We start from the raw sequence: 17,696 nt of genomic DNA, 5'->3' as shown, positions 1-17,696 counted from the left end.
CCTATGTGCACAAGTATTTTTTGAATGTACTCGCCTGTTCTTTAAAAGAACGAATCCGATTTTTTTTTTTATCACTCTGGTGTCCATACTAGTGATTCAAAAGTCCAGTTCCTTCTGCCCTCCAGTAGCAATGCCAGGTCGCTGTGGTAGCGTTGCTAGCCTGGGAATGGTTACCAAGGTAACTAGAGACCCAAGCCAGGTTACGAGTAGAAACAAGAAACCCTATGCGCACAAGTATTATATGAATGTACTCCCCTGTTCTCCAAAAGAACGAATCCGTTTTGTTTGTCTCACTCTGGTGTCCATACTAATGATATATATGGAGACCAGAGCCTTTCAATTACTGTACTCTACAATAGACTTACGATACTGAGGTATCTCGAGACCTCAGCATTTCAAAAAATGTACCCAACAATATACGTACAATACTGAGCTCTCCAGAGACAAGAAAACCTATGCGCACAAGTATTTTTTGAATGTACTCGCCTGTTCTTTAAAAGAACGAATCCGATTTTTTTTTTTATCACTCTGGTGTCCATACTAGTGATTCAAAAGTCCAGTTCCTTCTGCCCTCCAGTAGCAATGCCAGGTCCCTGTGGTAGCGTTGCTAGCCTGGGAATGGTTACCAAGGTAACTAGAGACCCAAGCCAGGTTACGAGTAGAAACAAGAAAACCTATGCGCACAAGTATTATATGAATGTACTCCCCTGTTCTCCAAAAGAACGAATCCGTTTTGTTTAATTGTCTCACTCTGGTGTCCATACTAATGATATATACGGAGACCAGAGCCTTTCAATTATTGTACTCTACAATAGACTTACGATACTGAGGTATCTGGAGACCTCAGCATTTCAAAAAATGTACCCAACAATATACGTACAATACTGAGCTCTCCAGAGACAAGAAAACCTATGCGCACAAGTATTTTTTGAATGTACTCGCCTGTTCTTTAAAAGAACGAATCCGATTTTTTTTTTTATCACTCTGGTGTCCATACTAGTGATTCAAAAGTCCAGTTCCTTCTGCCCTCCAGTAGCAATGCCAGGTCCCTGTGGTAGCGTTGCTAGCCTGGGAATGGTTACCAAGGTAACTAGAGACCCAAGCCAGGTTACGAGTAGAAACAAGAAAACCTATGCGCACAAGTATTATATGAATGTACTCCCCTGTTCTCCAAAAGAACGAATCCGTTTTGTTTAATTGTCTCACTCTGGTGTCCATACTAATGATATATACGGAGACCAGAGCCTTTCAATTACTGTACTCTACAATAGACTTACGATACTGAGGTATCTCGAGACCTCAGCATTTCAAAAAATGTACCCAACAATATACGTACAATACTGAGCTCTCCAGAAAGAAGAAAACCTATGTGCACAAGTATTTTTTGAATGTACTCGCCTGTTCTTTAAAAGAACGAATCCGATTTTTTTTTTTATCGCTCTGGTGTCCATACTAGTGATTCAAAAGTCCAGTTCCTTCTGCCCTCCAGTAGCAATGCCAGGTCCCTGTGGTAGCGTTGCTAGCCTGGGAATGGTTACCAAGGTAACTAGAGACCCAAGCCAGGTTACGAGTAGAAACAAGAAAACCTATGCGCACAAGTATTATATGAATGTACTCCCCTGTTCTCCAAAAGAACGAATCCGTTTTGTTTAATTGTCTCACTCTGGTGTCCATACTAATGATATATACGGAGACCAGAGCCTTTCAATTACTGTACTCTACAATAGACTTACAATACTGAGGTATCTCGAGACCTCAGCATTTCAAAAAATGTACCCAACAATATACGTACAATACTGAGCTCTCCAGAAAGAAGAAAACCTATGTGCACAAGTATTTTTTGAATGTACTCGCCTGTTCTTTAAAAGAACGAATCCGATTTTTTTTTTTATCACTCTGGTGTCCATACTAGTGATTCAAAAGTCCAGTTCCTTCTGCCCTCCAGTAGCAATGCCAGGTCGCTGTGGTAGCGTTGCTAGCCTGGGAATGGTTACCAAGGTAACTAGAGACCCAAGCCAGGTTACGAGTAGAAACAAGAAACCCTATGCGCACAAGTATTATATGAATGTACTCCCCTGTTCTCCAAAAGAACGAATCCGTTTTGTTTGTCTCACTCTGGTGTCCATACTAATGATATATATGGAGACCAGAGCCTTTCAATTACTGTACTCTACAATAGACTTACGATACTGAGGTATCTCGAGACCTCAGCATTTCAAAAAATGTACCCAACAATATACGTACAATACTGAGCTCTCCAGAGACAAGAAAACCTATGCGCACAAGTATTTTTTGAATGTACTCGCCTGTTCTTTAAAAGAACGAATCCGATTTTTTTTTTTATCACTCTGGTGTCCATACTAGTGATTCAAAAGTCCAGTTCCTTCTGCCCTCCAGTAGCAATGCCAGGTCCCTGTGGTAGCGTTGCTAGCCTGGGAATGGTTACCAAGGTAACTAGAGACCCAAGCCAGGTTACGAGTAGAAACAAGAAAACCTATGCGCACAAGTATTATATGAATGTACTCCCCTGTTCTCCAAAAGAACGAATCCGTTTTGTTTGTCTCACTCTGGTGTCCATACTAATGATATATACGGAGACCAGAGCCTTTCAATTACTGTACTCTACAATAGACTTACGATACTGAGGTATCTCGAGACTTCAGCATTTCAAAAAATGTACCCAACAATATAAGTACAATATGAGCTCTCCAGAAAGAAGAAAACCTATGCGCACAAGTATTTTTTGAAAGTACTCGCCTGTTCTCCAAAAGAACCAATCCGATTTTTTTTTTTATCACTCTGGTGTCCATACTAGTGATTCAAAAGTCCAGTTCCTTCTGCCCTCCAGTAGCAATGCCAGGTCCCTGTGGTAGCGTTGCTAGCCTGGGAATGGTTACCAAGGTAACTAGAGACCCAAGCCAGGTTACGAGTAGAAACAAGAAAACCTATGCGCACAAGTATTATATGAATGTACTCCCCTGTTCTCCAAAAGAACGAATCCGTTTTGTTTGTCTCACTCTGGTGTCCATACTAATGATATATACGGAGACCAGAGCCTTTCAATTACTGTACTCTACAATAGACTTACGATACTGAGGTATCTGGAGACCTCAGCATTTCAAAAAATGTACCCAACAATATAAGTACAATATGAGCTCTCCAGAAACAAGAAAACCTATGCGCACAAGTATTTTTTGAAAGTACTCGCCTGTTCTCCAAAAGAACCAATCCGATTTTTTTTATTTATCACTCTGGTGTCCATACTAGTGATTCAAAAGTCCAGTTCCTTCTGCCCTCCAGTAGCAATGCCAGGTCCCTGTGGTAGCGTTGCTAGCCTGGGAATGGTTACCAAGGTAACTAGAGACCCAAGCCAGGTTACGAGTAGAAACAAGAAAACCTATGCGCACAAGTATTATATGAATGTACTCCCCTGTTCTCCAAAAGAACGAATCCGTTTTGTTTAATTGTCTCACTCTGGTGTCCATACTAATGATATATACAGAGACCAGAGCCTTTCAATTACTGTACTCTACAATACACTTACAATACTGAGGTATCTGGAGACCTCAGCATTTCAAGTACTGTACCCAACCACATAAATACAGTAGTGAGTGATCCAGAAGTCAATTGGTATATGTGCCCTTTAATACCACTGCCATAACACTTTCCCTGCCTCAGGTATTTTATTAGGCTCTCACAGTAAACTTGAGCAGTACAAGTAACTTTTCCATGCTCCTTTCCTTCGCTAGGCTCAGCGAGTTGATTAGGTAACACATGGCTAATGTACCAGACTAATCACCTTGAGACGTGAAAAAGTAGGCAGTGCCTAAAAATGAAAGGCAGTCTTACTATAGGGTGGATTTTCAAATGGTCAGCATTTAAAATACTGTACCAGACTATTTACCAACAATACTGAGCTATCCGCAGACCTAAGAGTTGCAAACATTGTACCCAACAATAGTTGTACAATACTGAGGTATCCAGAGACCTCAGCAGTACAATCACTGTACCCAACAATATATGTACAGTACTGAGCTATCCACAGACCTAAGAGTTGCAAACATTGTACCCAACAATAGTCGTACAATACTGAGGTATCCAGAGATCTCAGCGTTTCAAACACTGTACCGTACCATATACGTACAATACTGAGCTATCTGGAGACCTCAGCTTTTCAAACACTGTACCCAACAATAGACGTACAATACTGAGTTATCCGGAGACCTCAGCATTTCAAACATTGTACCCAACAATAGACGTACAATACTGAGGTATCCAGAGACCACCAGATATACACAATGATGATCTATAATCCAGAGACCTCAGCTTTTCAAATACTGTACCCAACAATAGACGTACAATACTGAGCTATATGAAGACATCAGCATTTCAAATACTGTAACCAACCATATACGTACAATACTGAGCTATATGAAGACATCAGCATTTCAAATACTGTAACCAACCATATACGTAAAATAATGAGCTATATGAAGACATCAGCATTTCAAATACTGTAACCAACCATATACGTACAATGCTGAGCTATATGAAGACATCAGCATTTCAAATACTGTAACCAACCATATACGTACAATACTGAGCTATATGAAGACATCAGCATTTCAAATACTGTAACCAACCATATACGTACAATACTGAGCTATATGAAGACACCAGCATTTCAAATAATGTAACCAACCATATACGTAAAATAATGAGCTATATGAAGACATCAGCATTTCAAATACTGTACCCAACTATATATACGTACAAAACTGAGCTATATGAAGACATCAGCATTTCAAATACTGTAACCAACCATATATACGTACAATGCTGAGCTATATGAAGGACATCAGCATTTCAAATACTGTAACCAACCATATACGTACAATGCTGAGCTATATGAAGACATCAGCATTTCAAATACTGTAACCAACCATATACGTACAATGCTGAGCTATATGAAGACATCAGCATTTCAAATACTCTAACCAACCATATACGTACAATACTGAGCTATGAAGACATCAGCATTTCAAGTACTGTAACCAACCATATACGTACAACGCTGAGCTACATGAAGACATCAGCAATTCAAATACTCTAACCAACCATATACGTACAATACTGAGCTATATGAAGACATCAGCATTTCAAATACTGTAACCAACTATATATACATACAAAACTGAGCTATATGAAGACATCAGCATTTCAAATACTGTACCCAACAATACACTTACAATACTGAGCTCTCCAGAGACTACTGCATTTCAAATACTGAACCTAACAATATACTGAGCTATATGAAGACATCAGCATTTCAAATACTGTAACCAACCATATACGTACAAAACTGAGCTATCCACAGTAGAAGGCAATCCCTATTTAGCCATGTTTTGAATCCAGTTACTACAACCAATCGATTTGCTTTAGAACCAGTCAAAAACGAAACTAGAGTATCACGCAGAACTGAATATATAGGTGAAACACTTCATATTTAACCAACAGTTCCCAGTTTTTTAAAGCTTGTTAAAAAACAGATACTGTAGACAGACACAAAGATACAGAGCTGTATTGTACATACATGACTGCCTGATATACATTTCACATTTTGTGCCTATTTGTGCCTATACACCTGTAAACACACTGCATGAGGTCATCCTAAGAGTCACATAGAAAGCCAAGTTCAAAATAAGCAATCCATAGAATTTAAAACCACTTGGATGTCATCAAATATATGTATTATCTCTGTTCCAAAGAGAGAGAGGGAAGCTAGAACCAGGTGTACATACTAAACTATGTACACTTGTTGTCTAATTTCAATGTTAATCATTGTTAAATGTTTAATAGTTGGATGCTATTTACACAATGAGAATTTTCATTAAATACTAGATGCAAATATGAATCATACGATGCTTACCTCATGCAAGTAAATCCACACAAGACTGTTGAGATAACACTACCCTGACAACAGGGGAAAAGATAATCCCTGGGAATATTTTTAAAAATCACTGTCATGTGTTGAAAATCATGTTAGAAAAATCCATCAATTCTGCCAATTCTGGCAAAATGAGCCGAGCCTGTTGCACAGACCCCTACAGCGAACTGTCTAATTCTGTTGGTCTATTTTCTACCCTAAAAGCCTACACTGAAATGCATAGCTAATGTGGATTGTATACACACTGAATGCTCTACTCTCTCCTCCAAGCCTTGCACACACTTTTCACGTGTCTCCAGCTATATTTATGCAGCATCACTGTAGCCTCACCCATCTAACAGTTTCAATAACACTCTCCAAATTTAGATGCTGCCATATTACCCATGCAAGATCTGTCATCCCCGAGTCGCACTGCACTGCTGCAATCAGCTGGAATTGTCCCAACGATGAAGCAACGGAGAGGAGCATGTGACACACGACTGCGGTGAGAGGTTGCGAGCGTCTCTCGGATGATGACGTACGAGAAGAGGCAAGCCCTCGACGACTACGAAGACGTCTGCATGCTCGAAATAGCAATCCGGTGATGTGTCTCAGATCTGTTTGTCGGCCGATGAAGGGGATTGCCTGGTGAGTTAATTTACATGTGTATGCTCAATGGGTTGTGTTCAGAGACGATGAGGAGGATTGGAAAATATTGAGGAATGGAGTGAATGGATGTATACATGTCAAAACGAATGTACATCAACAGACTGCATACATGTACAGTTTAGCCTGCAATAGAGGTTACAGGTATAACAGAGGGGGGGGGGCGGGGGGGCGGGAGGGACTTTTACTTCCAGTTATGGAGTGAACAGATGAAATATACATATGTATGTCAAAACAAATGAACATCAACAGACTTCATCATTTACAGTTTGGCCTGCAATAGAGGTTACAGGTATAACAGAGGGGGCAGGGGGGGGGCTTTCAGAAGTAATTTGTACAGTATATCAGGGAATGTTATTTAGTGTTCAAATTTTGTGCACATGGCAGTTCTGAAGTCTGTAAATTTTGTCTCTTGTAGCGTAGGGTGCTATTGGTTCCTGTGTAGAAAAACTGCTAACTGTATAATACAACATCTTTGCATTTGCATAACAAATTGTCCATATTTTATAGCATTTTGCGGTGCGTTAAATCTGATGCAGCACTTAGTAAACTGTGCACTACAGATGGCTGGTAATGTATCGAGAGGCCATCTTCACATTCATTCTCTTCAATGATTGTTTAGTTAAAATTTCATCCAGTGTAGAAATGTCCAGAGGCGGGATCGCACTCACTTTTAAGGAGATGGAGAAAGCCAGCAGATATAAATAAGATAAAGCCATGTGAAAATAAACATATAGGGACTGTACACTATGTACTCATTCTAGTTCAAGTCACCTTGAAACCTTTGGAACACAAAGATTAATGCAAATCTGTAATTAACACTCCAAATAAAACAGTCACAAAACACTTGAAAGTGTAAGCATAAAACACTTTTAAAACAATTTTCTAGCATATACAGTTTGTCACTTTATTTGTCTATATATAAAGTGTGATTAAAAGTGCGAAGTTTGACTACATCCATCACCATAGTAACTCCCATTATTACCATCTTTTCTATTATCCCCCTCTTCTCACCCCCTTCCCTAATCCTTCCCTTACACCCTCTCCTTTCCCACAAAATCATAGGACCTTTTTTTCACCTGCCTCTCATTTGGGAATTTAAAAAAAGTGCAGAAACTTAATATCGAAAAGTGGAGCACTAGATGGGCAACGATGAAAGGAGAGCTTACCCTTAACGAGACCCTCAGTCCTGTTTACGATTCTGTCGGTTCATTACGATAAAGCAAATAAATCAAGCCTAATCATTTAGAGCAAAGATAAACAATGTATAAGGACAGACTTCCATTATGTTGCAGCTGATCAGCACCATGATCTAGGTAGAATAAACATCTTGCAAACCCAGAGCTTTTGAAGTCTAATCTTACTGTATGTATATTTCGAGGTCACTGACAAGGACGGGAAGTTTAAAACTGATGAAAATCTTGTTGGGATGAAGGGCTTTATGGTCTTGTTCTTCAACATTACAGTATAAATTATCAAAGATGTTTATAATCAATAAATTTAATACAAACATTTAAGGGTGACATCATATTGATCAGCCATTACAAACAGTCTACGGTCATTCGAGTATTGTAGTCTAAAGGATGAAGGAAGGAGGGAGGGAAGGGCAATGTCATGACTTAACATGTAATCAAAGATTGAAGGAAAGAAATGAGAAGGGTATTACTGTAGCTTGAACCATTACACTAGTTTTATACACATGTGCGGGCCAATGTGGGGAATTTGCAAAATCTGTTGTCAATTCAAGCCATCCTGAGCTCCTAAGACACATTAAAATGTATGCACAATTTTTAGATCTATACAACGTAACCATTATTTCCATTTCATATCTTGCATTTATCACTTATCATTTGAATAGTAATCAAGTCCGTTTCCTTGCAGAGGAAATGTTTATAAAATTCTAAAAGTGTATACATACAGTATATGTATTGTAGTAATTCCGTACGAAAATCGCTGTACATAGGAAATCCGGAAAACAACAAAACGCACGATGCTGGCACTTTGGATGGTAGAATGAGAAGGGAGGGCATCGACCGAAGGAGCCAGTAATAGAGGGCGCACAGTGTTGAAAGGTTATCAGTTCATTCTAGGCACGGTAGAAAGAGGTGCTAAGGTTGTGGGGAGACAGGTAAGCCAGGAACGAAGTAATTAGGCAATTCTGTTCACTCGCTTTGCCAGTTTGCCGGAGTGTCCGGCCATAGAGGGCAGTGTTCAAAGGTTACCAGTTCACTCTAGAGTGCTGAGGCTGTGAGGAGACAGGTGAGTGAGGAGCAAAGAAAAGTATATAAAATGAAAGAACTTAACTGGCGTTTAATAACCAGTCACATTGCATCTACTACAAAATTTAGGGGGAACGCTCAGAAAACAACAAAATTTAGTTTATTTCACATTTGGGGATATAGAAATAAATAGGATAGATATTATTAATACCATGCACAAGTAGAAAATTTTGTATGTATGCATATATATATATATGTGTGTTATAGAGTAGGTCTCAACTTCATGACAAAGATCGCACACCATTTGTTGAACTCCTCTTACCACAACAATATACTTAGCTGAACATTGTCAACTTATAAGAACTGTATACTATATTGCTTGACTTTGCTACCTGGAGATATTTTTATAAATCAATCATTTAGGTTAAACTTGGGACTTCTTAACTTCAAACTTCTTAACTTCTTAACTTCAAACCTGCATGACCACTGAATGCAGCAACTCTGTAAACCTTCCATAGTTTGACAGCAAAAAACTGTGGGCAATTAAACTCTGCTTTACAATCTATACTGTAGGCATGATAGAGCACGGTTGTGGGGAGACAGGTAAGCATTTAAACAAAGTAAATTCTGCTCAAAATATAGCATGTTTATCCAACACAAACAGATGCACATAAATATGACTGTATAGCTCACATAAACTAGCTAAGCATTACTAGTTACTTTACATATCAATTCAATCTGGAACATAGCCCAAGTTCAACCAGTCCTGCAAACTTTGCACTGGTCAAATAAACTTGTTATTCCTTTGCAAAATTTATTTTCCAAGAAATCAAAGTTGCCAAACCAAACCCATGAGGGTCACTATTCATATTAATTTACTCATATGCAGTACAGGTCAAAGGTCACAATGGGGCATCCTTCTTCCTCCCATCCCTCCACTGGACAGTGTGCAAGGGTGACATTTATTACAAGAAGAAAGAGTAGCTAATTACTGAGATCTGGGAAGACAAAAGTGTTTTTTTTTTCTTTTTTCTCCACTGTTGCCCCTGTGAGATTTGCAGCTAAAGTTTACACAATTTACATGCTGTACATCTGGCAAAACAATATTTATACAGCTATTGCTGACAACGTTGACACCAGGGTTGTTTTAATTTAGTCTCTCATGAGGACAGATGGAACTTAATCGCATAAGGTATTTCTAGTAGCTGTTTACAACTTGTCAAGTTTAGTCATCCAGGCTCCCTTGGGGGATTTCTTGCCACATCTCAACAACACTAACTTGACCTCACAGTTAGGTCACCATCTCACCAAGGGATATCATAAAATGTTGGCTTACTTTGGGTATAATTTACAGGGAATTTTGATTTCTGTGGGAAGATATATGCATATCCTAAAGCTTCTAAAGGTAAACATCTAAAGCCCATGCAGGGAACCAAAACAAAATTTCACTTTGAGAAATGAGGTCATTAGTTAGGTCTTCTTCAGGGCAATTTGTTTGTACAGTTTAACTAGATGACTCACATTAAAGACATCCAGTATACATTCCCAGTGTTAACATCTGTACAATACATTATATACCATACAGTACTACCTACTGTACCCCACAATGTACAATGCATCTTATCACCCTGCGTGGTGCCATTACTGTAGCTCTGGTGTTTTGTACAGTAATCTAATAACTTCATGCTATGCTAAATAAAATATTGATAACATTAACTTGGGAAGTTTCAGAATGCAAGTTACACATCGGATTCATGCTATGAAAATTGTGGTTATAGCTAAGCTACAGCATACAAATGTGACATTACAAAATGTGAATTTAAAAAATATATAAATAAATAAAAATAATAAGTAAGGAAAAAAAATAAGAAATTCATGTCCTTTTTTTTTTATTTGATTTTTAACATTACTATTTTTCAATTTGCTATCACATACAGCATGTACATTTACAGATATTTTCATCTGAGCCAGGTTAACTAGATACTGGAAGGCAGTCTTTCGGTGAACTACTGTACCTGCATGGTGAGGCATGTCCTAGTGTACTGTATACTGTATGTGTATTGCTAACTTACATTATATACACAGTAAATACTACAGACTACAGGACAGTACTTAGCTCAACCAGTACTACTGTAAGTAGAAGCATTGGGTTTTTAATTATTTTAAATGGCGGGCCTACAGTACAGATTATATTCTCAACGCCAGGGTCCCAACCTAAAACAGGATACTGTAGGTCAAGTCAAATTTTCAATCTGGATGTCAACTTTGTGGCCTCGGAGGAAGTGGGGGGGAGGGGGGTGGTGGTATTGGGGAAATGAGGCAAAAAAAAATTCACTGAGGGTGCTTACTTTATTTTAAACATATTTTAAAGAGATTTCATATATGTCTGAACATTAAACCAAACTTGACAATAATCTTTGCTGGTACATAGCTCTGTTAATCATTTTGATGATTTGCTTGCATCTTTATTACACGTCTAGTCATCTTGGGTAGGTGGTAATGAGAATTAGTGTAGGAGGGACTGGAAGAAAGTTCAAGAAACGGGTCATAGAGGGTGCACAGTCATAAAAATGTTACCAATTCACTCTTTAGCGAGAGTGCTAAAACAGTGCGGGGAGACAGGTAAGTGAGAACCAAGTGCTTTAAATATAACTGACCTAATTAAAGAAATAGTATTACCGTGCTATATTATTTAATTATATTATTTACTTTCCTATTACTATACTGTTTACTTAACTATTATTATAAACTTTAAATTTTATTTATTTACTAATTATATTATTTATATATATATATATATATTTACTATTACTATATATATATACTATATATATATATACTATATTTATATATATTAATATTATTAAAAATATTATAATATTTACTATATTTTATATATTATATATATTTTATATATTTACTAATTATATTATTTACTTTGAAACATGCTGAAATTCTCTGCTTCAGTTTATCTCAAATTTTACAATCTGTTTTCATCGTTTCATCTCCCCCCCTCCCCCCATCCATGGTCTGATGATATACTGTAAAGATAACAAGTCTATATATAGCCATCTTTCTTGAATAATTTTCTGACAGCCATCATAGAAACAGACAGCGTGACTCCATATTTATGACTCTTTGCATCATTTTGTCTTGAAAATGATGAATCACTGGAAGTCCTTACTAAGTCATTTTTGATGTTCAGAGAAAACTTATTAATTATTCAATTGTTTTTCAATTTTTTTTGTAATTCTACTCTATATGTACATTATGCCAGCAAAATTTGCAGGATAAAGCCATGATTAAATTCAGACGACCACAATACACAGCAGCAGTTCTCTTTCTTTACATTTAAGGAAGATATTTTCGTTCGTAAGTTCAAGAGCTTGGTATTCCACCCACAGAGTGTTAAAATTCTTTACCTATTTTGCCTTAAACTTTACATTTTTTTCTCTATATAAAAACAAAACCAGATGAAAGAAGCTCCCCAGTGGTACTTTATTAAACTATGCATCGAATGATTCAATTGCAATCGATTGCAAAATGTCTTCAAGTTGGTCTACAGTACTTAACACCAACACACACAAACCAAAACACTTATTGTACTCACACATTCATTTTACCAAAAGGTTGGAAAAAACACCACAACATAACAGGGACATTATTTACCCTCATATCCCATTCGTTTAAATTGTTTATCGTTTAGTTTTCATGTTTTTTTTTATTTCAATTATCAAGACTTATTAATATTAAACTTGGTTTGGATATTCCTGAGCAGAAAGGTTACCTGTCTCCTAATAACCAGAGCACTCTTAGCTCTACTACTGTACAGTAATATCTACAGTCATCTGGTAATATTCTGTAGCAACTGTTCTAATTTTCTCCATCACTGATCCATAAGTTGGCATTAAACTGCAAGATTCATTCAATCCGTATCCTTAGCTCTGTTCTCATCCTATCACGGCAGTGTCCAGATGTGTTAAATTTGCCTTTCTAGTCCCACTAAGCACATTAACAATCATGGAAAAACACACTCCGCTGTGACCATTACCATAAATTATTTGGCCCCAAATATGGGAACAAATGGAAAAAAAAAAAAAAAATTACCTTAATAAACCTGATGGTCTATGACATCGGTTGTTAATGATGCGTGGTCACTCTTCATCCATGCACTTATCCGGTTTGCCCAACTCCTTTCTCCCACCCCCCGCCCCCTCCCCCCGGGCCACATCAACCTCCTCACATTCTAACTGGAAATTGGAAATCTGTAGATTTTGTTCACAACATGAACGGCCATATTACCAGAGATATATGTGGAGCCTGTTATACAATTGATGACCCTTGGGAGGCGACAACGTACTGTACAGTGATAGAACATATATTGATCTGTATGACAAGTCAATATAGAATTTCATAGTCCGTATCAATTAATTGTTGAGTTTTCGCCACCATTTGAGCCCGAGTTTAATACTCGTGGGAAAAATGGAATCTATGTTGTAAATTATGAAGCAGTCAAATTTGAAAAATGATTTGACAAAGTGGATTGTACACACTACTGTAGGAGTTGACTGACTTACATAATTAAACATTACAGATTTGTGCATAAAGGAGAAATAGGTCAATACATATAAATCTGTCTGGTTTGTGTTTATATCAACAAAATTTGACTATATTGAAGGACGAAGTACTACACTGCAGTCTATGGAATAGTACTAAGCAAAATATTAGGTTGTAAAGTATATCTATTTTGGCCTAATTATAAGCAAACATAATCATGATATATGATGAAAATACAACTTTTCCAAAAATCAAGCAGCAACTTTAAACTTTAATTTTTCCAAAAACATGAGAGAAAAAAGATATATTTAAACAGTACCGACTAACTGGAGGGGTCAAAATTAGCTAAATGAGCTGTTTCTGAGATGCACTAACCATTCAGAAATACTGTGTATGAAGACTGTTTTATCTCACAATTTTAGCAACCATATATATATACCACTTTAATATGAAGAAACCAACTATTGGAAATACAATCTATTCATCAATACACATCGAAATAGTAGATGAAACTAAAAACAGGAATGAGAAAGTTAGTGATGACCGTAAAGTGGGTTAATTAAATGGTGGTACGGTTTTAAATTGTTACATTACATAATTTGATAGGCAATTGATACAGTGCTGTTGATACAGTACAGTGGATGGGTCATTCAATCAGGTTGGCATACCATTGATTTTTTTATATATTTTTTTAATATTCTGCACAAATGTTCCAAAATGGATGGATCATATGGAATGATCAAATGGAATCTGAAAAAAATTTTTCCAGAAAGGTAAACCTAGGCAGAATAAAACAACTATGCTAATATCTGGATGTTGACACTGTGGATGGTAGAATGAGAAGTAACGTGTAGACTGGGGGGGGGGTAGGATTCCAGGATAAGGTGGTTCTTAAAAGGTTTCCAGACGTGCTAGACGAGATTGGCTTCGGTCAGCTTGCGAGTCTACCAGCCTCCATGGCTTCTTTCGCGAGTTCCTGCTTGCGTCAAGATCACATATACATACATACATACATACATACATACATACATACATACATACATACATACATACATACATACATACATACACGCATACATACATACATACATACATACATACTGCATACATACATACATACATACATACATACATACATACATACATACATACATACATACATACATACATACATACATACATACATACATACATACATACATACATACATACATACATACATACTTGGTACTGCTAGAGTGCAGTTATTATGTGAAGACAGGTAAGTGCGGCAGTTATTTAAAGTACTTCACATAAAACCATGCTTATATTCCACTATGTAGACATGATCAGACCAAGCTGTGTTTGGTTTAACAGTGCTCAGTTCTTTTAGATGTAGTTTAAATGTAACATCATTGGTGACTTTGACAATATTAATCAGAAATCTTGTGAAATAAACTTTTGTGGCTCTTTTAGCCGTCTTTTATAATGCAAATATTGTGATATATATCCATGACAATGGTAATCTTTCTCATCAGTTATAAAAACCCATTTACCCCTAGCTTAGACCATCCTTTGGAGTGTTGAAAATACTGCGGCAAAGTAAGTACAATACATTTAAATAAAGGAATATCATTTTTTGTCCATCCTCTAATAAACGCATCCATGATTTCCTAACAAAATCAATTTATTACAATTCAAGTGCTCATATAACCTCAGATCCACAACCCCATGAAATCTGTTGTACCAACCCTATCTTACATTTAAACTGTTCCACACAGGAAATTGTTGACCGGGTTATCAGATAACAAGGGTTGTACAGAAGTGAACTTATTGTAATCTACAACAGACATTTTAGTTAAAACTGTAGAGCTCTCTAGGATTAATCTAAACAATACATCTTTCATTACCGTGCAGACAAAAAGTCCGCAGAAAATCACAATTTTCTTTTTTTTAATGGTAAGTCTGGAAGCTGGAAGAGGTGATGTCCCGAAAGTGGGATGGGGGGGGGGGGACGGTGGCCCAGTAGTTTAGGTAGACTATAAAGTGCATGTAGGTTGGAGACAGGTAAAGAAAAGAAAGATGAAAATTTCTCCCAGTTCAGGGAATAATTTAACGTTGAGGTTTACAGTACATACAAACTGGCAAGATTCTGTGTAAAAAAAAAATTGCTAAGTTACATTTTCTATAATAATCTGTCCACTTTACGTAGCAGCTTGATAATAACATCAGACCAATTCTTCTGTACAAACAGTATATGCACATAGTTGCGTACAAAGGGATTAATACAGCACTGTACATCATAACTGATTACGTAGTACTGTAAAACCTCAAATATGTTTTTTTTTTTTTTTTTTTCTTTTTCCTCCTACTTGGCATACTACCGTATATTACCTCTTATTAATGATAGAAGTGCCTGTGCACACAGTTGCGTACAAAAAGATAAAGCACTGTACACCATAACTGATTATGTACTGTATAACATCAATTCTATCCCTCCCCCCAGGCGCATAGCGAGGAATATGCCAAGGGAGGGGCGAAGCCTGTAGGCAAACTATCTAAGCACAGCGCCACCATGAGTTGGTGTGAAGCGTACAAGAAAATTTTTGCCAAAAATTCCACCGAGATCATTGGAAATGACACTTCCCAGGCCTTGTCAGTTAATTGCATCTAAGCATTTTCTATGTTGAAATTACTAGCTATATTATAAAAAAAAATTTGCTCCTGCCCCCCTTCTCCTACATGGCATACAACATTACCTTTAATTAATGATAGAAGAGCCTGTGCTGGCACTGAGTATATAATTAACCTGTGATTACAATATTATTATAGCTGAGTGAATGCACTCTATAACTTTACAGTCCCTGACCCAATTCTTGAATCAAAACAAAATCAGCAAATAATGTGTTTCAATTATTGATCTCTTTCCGTTTGAAGTGTTTCCTTGCGTTTCGAAAAAGGAAATACATAAAAACTATCACAGTCATTTTCAGTCATCAATTTTCATCCATGAACAACACCTGTATAATACAATGACAATAATGAAAAACATAACATCAAACATAAATTTATTTCCTTTTTCGAAATGCACATAATCACTTTTAAAGCTGATAGAAACATTGCGTCTAAGAAATACAAATATTATTTTTCACATGTATATATGCTGTACTCGTTATTAAATTAAATTGTTCTTCAATTTCCCAGTCTGAGAAATCTACAGTATAGGCCTAGATACAGAACTGTTATAAGGAAGTGTGCTCTTCTCATCGCGTCCACCTGAGTTTTAATTCCACCTAAGGATAACCTTCAAGTACTTCTCTGATTATAAAGGAAGCAATCTGCCTCATCACAACGTCTGTGTCTCAGCCATGAATGAGTATACAGCTCTCTAACTCTCTTGAACACATCTGACTTAACGATCACTCCACCCTTCCAAACTTGCTCACTTCATATTTTGCTTGAACTAAGCGACACATCCCTATAAACCGAACTCTTAACATTATATACATAGTTGAAAATGCATGAGACTTTCTCTTCCTACCCTCATTTGTTTTTGTTGTTGCCATAGCAACAGACTTTTAAATCACTATTTATGCAGCATTGAAAGCAAGGATTGTTCAGTACTGTAGCTGGGACACCTTTTCCCATCTGGTTCAATTACAGAATGTGGGTATGGAATTTACTGTGTACGGAATGTACTGAGCTCAGAAGAACTGAATACTGTAAGTCTGTAGCTCTTGAGTTGAATGCAATACATGATAGTAGAAATAATGTGAATCTTTAGCATAAAAATGGACGGTACGTCAATAAAGTCACTCACCATAGTATATACATGACAAGACTAGCATGTTAATTCAAACATGTCCATGCTGTTATGTGAGTGTGAAGCACTTAAAGGGCAGACATAATTGGATGGCATACAGTAGGAGCTGGAGGCCAACATCATCTAAGGGGGGATACTGTATATATCAAGGATTTTGTGGAAAATACCAGAGAAGGGAGAACGTATGAAAGAACTTGCATTTCATGAACATGAACACAATATCCGAAATTTGTACCTACATTTGATTTCCAAAACAGATTTGAATATGAAAATGTCCCCTCAATACTCTCCTCCCCTCCCCCCCCCTTAACTACCTATCCCCTAGAGCTGCTAATTTTATATTAACCATTATGGGACAAACATTTACTGTACCAATACAGTAACTTCTCAGCAACTTCTTCAATCCAAGTGACAGACCAAGGAATGAACTACAGTACCTATGGGGCAGGGTTTCTCAACAGGTCACCCATAAATCTGGCCCAGATTTGGGCACAGCCCAAAAAAAACAAATTCATCCATGAACAGT

General features: G+C 37.1%; 1 protein-coding gene across 5 annotated transcripts in view; it reads right to left on the bottom strand.

Annotated features, from left to right (window-relative positions):
• Positions 1 to 17,696, bottom strand: part of LOC139973313 (kelch-like protein 38) — a 79,392-nt gene that overhangs the window by 45,332 nt on the left and 16,364 nt on the right. For 2 of the 5 annotated variants that reach the window (XM_071979906.1, XM_071979908.1), the window contains one exon: positions 6,329 to 6,571. The exons of 1 other annotated variant lie outside the window; for it this stretch is intronic. The gene's annotated coding sequence lies outside the window, so the exon portion shown is untranslated. 2 more of the 5 variants (XM_071979907.1, XM_071979910.1) reach the window with 2 other exon arrangements.

The sequence above is a fragment of the Apostichopus japonicus genome, chromosome 9 (assembly GCF_037975245.1).
Source record: "Apostichopus japonicus isolate 1M-3 chromosome 9, ASM3797524v1, whole genome shotgun sequence".
Classification (NCBI taxonomy): Eukaryota; Metazoa; Echinodermata; class Holothuroidea; order Aspidochirotida; family Stichopodidae; genus Apostichopus; species Apostichopus japonicus.
Note: the sequence above shows the minus strand (reverse complement) of the source record. Positions and strands in the feature narration are given on the sequence as shown.